This window comes from Lates calcarifer, unplaced genomic scaffold (genome assembly GCF_001640805.2).
Source record: "Lates calcarifer isolate ASB-BC8 unplaced genomic scaffold, TLL_Latcal_v3 _unitig_5621_quiver_1634, whole genome shotgun sequence".
NCBI classification, from domain to species: Eukaryota; Metazoa; Chordata; class Actinopteri; family Centropomidae; genus Lates; species Lates calcarifer.
The window spans coordinates 22,120-28,119 of NW_026117626.1; the positions used below are offsets into that span (position 1 = coordinate 22,120).

Below are 6,000 nucleotides of genomic sequence, written 5' to 3' on the forward strand. Positions count from 1 at the left end.
CGGTGAGCCACACGTCCTTGTGGACGACGTATTGGGTCATTGTGCCCAAAACCCAGACTGCGCTCATTCATTCGGCAGCAGTGCAGACTTTACAGAGGTGACTTTCCAGCGCCTAATACCCGATTGCCGAAAGCGACGTGACATAAAACAGAAGTGCAAAACAGAGCGTGAAATACAGGCTGCAAAATAAAAGTAGTTTGGGCGTGCCCTGTCTCAACTACAGAGGAAGCGGCATTCTGCTGCTGTAAGATAGGCAGGAAAGATGGGGACAAAAAGCTTACGGCACCTGGTATTCCCAGGCGGTCTCCCATCCAAGTACTAACCAGGCCCGACCCTGCTTAGCTTCCGAGATCAGACGAGATCGGGCGCGCTCAGGGTGGTGTGGCCGTAAGCCACAGCGGCTGCTGAAGACAGACCCTTTATACGTGCCAAAATAACACTGGCAGATCTGTTATTTCACATAGCAATCAACAATAATGGGATTTTCTCTAACAGTCAACAGCAAAACTAAGAAATAACTACTCCACCCAACAAGAATTTTCCGTATGGCCTGATCAAACATTTGGCTCTGTTCCAAGTCCATTTTCGTCCGAAATTGCTCAAAACGTACATCGGTGAGCCACACGTCCTTGTGGACGACGTATTGGGTCATTGTGCCCAAAACCCAGACTGCGCTCATTCATTCGGCAGCAGTGCAGACTTTACAGAGGTGACTTTCCAGCGCCTAATACCCGATTGCCGAAAGCGACGTGACATAAAACAGAAGTGCAAAACAGAGCGTGAAATACAGGCTGCAAAATAAAAGTAGTTTTGGCGTGCCCTGTCTCAACTACAGAGGAAGCGGCATTCTGCTGCTGTAAGATAGGCAGGAAAAGATGGGGACAAAAAGCTTACGGCACCTGGTATTCCCAGGCGGTCTCCCATCCAAGTACTAACCAGGCCCGACCCTGCTTAGCTTCCGAGATCAGACGAGATCGGGCGCGCTCAGGGTGGTGTGGCCGTAAGCCACAGCGGCTGCTGAAGACAGACCCTTTATACGTGCCAAAATAACACTGGCAGATCTGTTATTTCACATAGCAATCAACAATAATGGGGATTTTCTCTAAGTCAACAGCAAAACTAAGAAATAACTACTCCACCCAACAAGAATTTTCCGTATGGCCTGATCAAACATTTGGCTCTGTTCCAAGTCCATTTTCGTCCGAAATTGCTCAAAACGTACATCGGTGAGCCACACGTCCTTGTGGACGACGTATTGGGTCATTGCCCAAAACCCAGACTGCGCTCATTCATTCGGCAGCAGTGCAGACTTTACAGAGGTGACTTTCCAGCGCCTATACCCGATTGCCGAAAGCGACGTGACATAAAACAGAAGTGCAAAACAGAGCGTGAAATACAGGCTGCAAAATAAAAGTAGTTTGGGCGTGCCCTGTCTCAACTACAGAGGAAGCGGCATTCTGCTGCTGTAAGATAGGCAGGAAAAATGGGGACAAAAAGCTTACGGCACCTGGTATTCCCAGGCGGTCTCCCATCCAAGTACTAACCAGGCCCGACCCTGCTTAGCTTCCGAGATCAGACGAGATCGGGCGCGCAGGGTGGTGTGGCCGTAAGCCACAGCGGCTGCTGAAGACAGACCCTTTATACGTGCCAAAATAACACTGGCAGATCTGTTATTTCACATAGCAATCAACAATAATGGGGATTTTCTCTAACAGTCAACAGCAAAACTAAGAAATAACTACTCCACCCAACAAGAATTTTCCGTATGGCCTGATCAAACATTTGGCTCTGTTCCAAGTCCATTTTCGTCCGAAATTGCTCAAAACGTACATCGGTGAGCCACACGTCCTTGTGGACGACGTATTGGGTCATTGTGCCCAAAACCCAGACTGCGCTCATTCATTCGGCAGCAGTGCAGACTTTACAGAGGTGACTTTCCAGCGCCTAATACCCGATTGCCGAAAGCGACGTGACATAAAACAGAAGTGCAAAACAGAGCGTGAAATACAGGCTGCAAAATAAAAGTAGTTTGGGCGTGCCCTGTCTCAACTACAGAGGAAGCGGCATTCTGCTGCTGTAAGATAGGCAGGAAAAGATGGGGACAAAAAGCTTACGGCACCTGGTATTCCCAGGCGGTCTCCCATCCAAGTACTAACCAGGCCCGACCCTGCTTAGCTTCCGAGATCAGACGAGATCGGGCGCGCTCAGGGTGGTGTGGCCGTAAGCCACAGCGGCTGCTGAAGACAGACCCTTTATACGTGCCAAAATAACACTGGCAGATCTGTTATTTCACATAGCAATCAACAATAATGGGGATTTTCTCTAACAGTCAACAGCAAAACTAAGAAAACTACTCCACCCAACAAGAATTTTCCGTATGGCCTGATCAAACATTTGGCTCTGTTCCAAGTCCATTTTCGTCCGAAATTGCTCAAAACGTACATCGGTGAGCCACACGTCCTTGTGGACGACGTATTGGGTCATTGTGCCCAAAACCCAGACTGCGCTCATTCATTCGGCAGCAGTGCAGACTTTACAGAGGTGACTTTCCAGCGCCTAATACCGATTGCCGAAAGCGACGTGACATAAAACAGAAGTGCAAAACAGAGCGTGAAATACAGGCTGCAAAATAAAAGTAGTTTTGGCGTGCCCTGTCTCAACTACAGAGGAAGCGGCATTCTGCTGCTGTAAGATAGGCAGGAAAAGATGGGGACAAAAAGCTTACGGCACCTGGTATTCCCAGGCGGTCTCCCATCCAAGTACTAACCAGGCCCGACCCTGCTTAGCTTCCGAGATCAGACGAGATCGGGCGCGCTCAGGGTGGTGTGGCCGTAAGCCACAGCGGCTGCTGAAGACAGACCCTTTATACGTGCCAAAATAACACTGGCAGATCTGTTATTTCACATAGCAATCAACAATAATGGGGATTTTCTCTAACAGTCAACAGCAAAACTAAGAAATAACTACTCCACCCAACAAGAATTTTCCGTATGGCCTGATCAAACATTTGGCTCTGTTCCAAGTCCATTTTCGTCCGAAATTGCTCAAAACGTACATCGGTGAGCCACACGTCCTTGTGGACGACGTATTGGGTCATTGTGCCCAAAACCCAGACTGCGCTCATTCATTCGGCAGCAGTGCAGACTTTACAGAGGTGACTTTCCAGCGCCTATACCCGATTGCCGAAAGCGACGTGACATAAAACAGAAGTGCAAAACAGAGCGTGAAATACAGGCTGCAAAATAAAAGTAGTTTTGGCGTGCCCTGTCTCAACTACAGAGGAAGCGGCATTCTGCTGCTGTAAGATAGGCACAAAAAGCTTACGGCACCTGGTATTCCCAGGCGGTCTCCCATCCAAGTACTAACCAGGCCCGACCCTGCTTAGCTTCCGAGATCAGACGAGATCGGGCGCGCTCAGGGTGGTGTGGCCGTAAGCCACAGCGGCTGCTGAAGACAGACCCTTTATACGTGCCAAAATAACACTGGCAGATCTGTTATTTCACATAGCAATCAACAATAATGGGGATTTTCTCTAACAGTCAACAGCAAAACTAAGAAATAACTACTCCACCCAACAAGAATTTTCCGTATGGCCTGATCAAACATTTGGCTCTGTTCCAAGTCCATTTTCGTCCGAAATTGCTCAAAACGTACATCGGTGAGCCACACGTCCTTGTGGACGACGTATTGGGTCATTGTGCCCAAAACCCAGACTGCGCTCATTCATTCGGCAGCAGTGCAGACTTTACAGAGGTGACTTTCCAGCGCCTAATACCCGATTGCCGAAAGCGACGTGACATAAAACAGAAGTGCAAAACAGAGCGTGAAATACAGGCTGCAAAATAAAAGTAGTTTGGGCGTGCCCTGTCTCAACTACAGAGGAAGCGGCATTCTGCTGCTGTAAGATAGGCAGGAAAAGATGGGGACAAAAAGCTTACGGCACCTGGTATTCCCAGGCGGTCTCCCATCCAAGTACTAACCAGGCCCGACCCTGCTTAGCTTCCGAGATCAGACGAGATCGGCGCGCTCAGGGTGGTGTGGCCGTAAGCCACAGCGGCTGCTGAAGACAGACCCTTTATACGTGCCAAAATAACACTGGCAGATCTGTTATTTCACATAGCAATCAACAATAATGGGGATTTTCTCTAACAGTCAACAGCAAAACTAAGAAATAACTACTCCACCCAACAAGAATTTTCCGTATGGCCTGATCAAACATTTGGCTCTGTTCCAAGTCCATTTTCGTCCGAAATTGCTCAAAACGTACATCGGTGAGCCACACGTCCTTGTGGACGACGTATTGGGTCATTGTGCCCAAAACCCAGACTGCGCTCATTCATTCGGCAGCAGTGCAGACTTTACAGAGGTGACTTTCCAGCGCCTAATACCCGATTGCCGAAAGCGACGTGACATAAAACAGAAGTGCAAAACAGAGCGTGAAATACAGGCTGCAAAATAAAAGTAGTTTTGGCGTGCCCTGTCTCAACTACAGAGGAAGCGGCATTCTGCTGCTGTAAGATAGGCAGACAAAAAGCTTACGGCACCTGGTATTCCCAGGCGGTCTCCCATCCAAGTACTAACCAGGCCCGACCCTGCTTAGCTTCCGAGATCAGACGAGATCGGGCGCGCTCAGGGTGGTGTGGCCGTAAGCCACAGCGGCTGCTGAAGACAGACCCTTTATACGTGCCAAAATAACACTGGCAGATCTGTTATTTCACATAGCAATCAACAATAATGGGGATTTTCTCTAACAGTCAACAGCAAAACTAAGAAATAACTACTCCACCCAACAAGAATTTTCCGTATGGCCTGATCAAACATTTGGCTCTGTTCCAAGTCCATTTTCGTCCGAAATTGCTCAAAACGTACATCGGTGAGCCACACGTCCTTGTGGACGACGTATTGGGTCATTGTGCCCAAAACCCAGACTGCGCTCATTCATTCGGCAGCAGTGCAGACTTTACAGAGGTGACTTTCCAGCGCCTAATACCCGATTGCCGAAAGCGACGTGACATAAAACAGAAGTGCAAAACAGAGCGTGAAATACAGGCTGCAAAATAAAAGTAGTTTGGGCGTGCCCTGTCTCAACTACAGAGGAAGCGGCATTCTGCTGCTGTAAGATAGGCAGGAAAAGATGGGGACAAAAAGCTTACGGCACCTGGTATTCCCAGGCGGTCTCCCATCCAAGTACTAACCAGGCCCGACCCTGCTTAGCTTCCGAGATCAGACGAGATCGGGCGCGCTCAGGGTGGTGTGGCCGTAAGCCACAGCGGCTGCTGAAGACAGACCCTTTATACGTGCCAAAATAACACTGGCAGATCTGTTATTTCACATAGCAATCAACAATAATGGGGATTTTCTCTAACAGTCAACAGCAAAACTAAGAAATAACTACTCCACCCAACAAGAATTTTCCGTATGGCCTGATCAAACATTTGGCTCTGTTCCAAGTCCATTTTCGTCCGAAATTGCTCAAAACGTACATCGGTGAGCCACACGTCCTTGTGGACGACGTATTGGGTCATTGTGCCCAAAACCCAGACTGCGCTCATTCATTCGGCAGCAGTGCAGACTTTACAGAGGTGACTTTCCAGCGCCTATACCCGATTGCCGAAAGCGACGTGACATAAAACAGAAGTGCAAAACAGAGCGTGAAATACAGGCTGCAAAATAAAAGTAGTTTTGGCGTGCCCTGTCTCAACTACAGAGGAAGCGGCATTCTGCTGCTGTAAGATAGGGACAAAAAGCTTACGGCACCTGGTATTCCCAGGCGGTCTCCCATCCAAGTACTAACCAGGCCCGACCCTGCTTAGCTTCCGAGATCAGACGAGATCGGGCGCGCTCAGGGTGGTGTGGCCGTAAGCCACAGCGGCTGCTGAAGACAGACCCTTTATACGTGCCAAAATAACACTGGCAGATCTGTTATTTCACATAGCAATCAACAATAATGGGGATTTTCTCTAACAGTCAACAGCAAAACTAAGAAATAACTACTCCACC

At 48.7% G+C, this 6,000-nt stretch overlaps 10 non-coding genes across 10 annotated transcripts; all 10 read right to left on the minus strand.

Moving 5' to 3' along the window:
- Window positions 1-274: 274 nt before the first annotated feature.
- Window positions 275-393, minus strand: LOC127141112 (5S ribosomal RNA). Its single transcript, XR_007811642.1, has one exon. It is a non-coding gene; the product is annotated as a 5S ribosomal RNA (ribosomal RNA).
- A 494-nt stretch (window positions 394-887) lies between these two features.
- Window positions 888-1,006, minus strand: LOC127141113 (5S ribosomal RNA). The gene has a single exon (XR_007811643.1). It is a non-coding gene; the product is annotated as a 5S ribosomal RNA (ribosomal RNA).
- Window positions 1,007-1,495: 489 nt separating this feature from the next.
- Window positions 1,496-1,612, minus strand: LOC127141125 (5S ribosomal RNA). The gene has a single exon (XR_007811655.1). It is a non-coding gene; the product is annotated as a 5S ribosomal RNA (ribosomal RNA).
- Window positions 1,613-2,107: 495 nt separating this feature from the next.
- On the minus strand, window positions 2,108-2,226 carry LOC127141114 (5S ribosomal RNA). The gene has a single exon (XR_007811644.1). It is a non-coding gene; the product is annotated as a 5S ribosomal RNA (ribosomal RNA).
- A 492-nt stretch (window positions 2,227-2,718) lies between these two features.
- Window positions 2,719-2,837, minus strand: LOC127141116 (5S ribosomal RNA). The gene has a single exon (XR_007811646.1). It is a non-coding gene; the product is annotated as a 5S ribosomal RNA (ribosomal RNA).
- Window positions 2,838-3,317: 480 nt separating this feature from the next.
- LOC127141117 (5S ribosomal RNA) lies at window positions 3,318-3,436 on the minus strand. Its single transcript, XR_007811647.1, has one exon. It is a non-coding gene; the product is annotated as a 5S ribosomal RNA (ribosomal RNA).
- Window positions 3,437-3,931: 495 nt separating this feature from the next.
- On the minus strand, window positions 3,932-4,049 carry LOC127141127 (5S ribosomal RNA). Its single transcript, XR_007811657.1, has one exon. It is a non-coding gene; the product is annotated as a 5S ribosomal RNA (ribosomal RNA).
- A 483-nt stretch (window positions 4,050-4,532) lies between these two features.
- On the minus strand, window positions 4,533-4,651 carry LOC127141118 (5S ribosomal RNA). Its single transcript, XR_007811648.1, has one exon. It is a non-coding gene; the product is annotated as a 5S ribosomal RNA (ribosomal RNA).
- Window positions 4,652-5,146: 495 nt separating this feature from the next.
- On the minus strand, window positions 5,147-5,265 carry LOC127141119 (5S ribosomal RNA). The gene has a single exon (XR_007811649.1). It is a non-coding gene; the product is annotated as a 5S ribosomal RNA (ribosomal RNA).
- Window positions 5,266-5,745: 480 nt separating this feature from the next.
- On the minus strand, window positions 5,746-5,864 carry LOC127141120 (5S ribosomal RNA). Its single transcript, XR_007811650.1, has one exon. It is a non-coding gene; the product is annotated as a 5S ribosomal RNA (ribosomal RNA).
- Window positions 5,865-6,000: the final 136 nt, after the last annotated feature.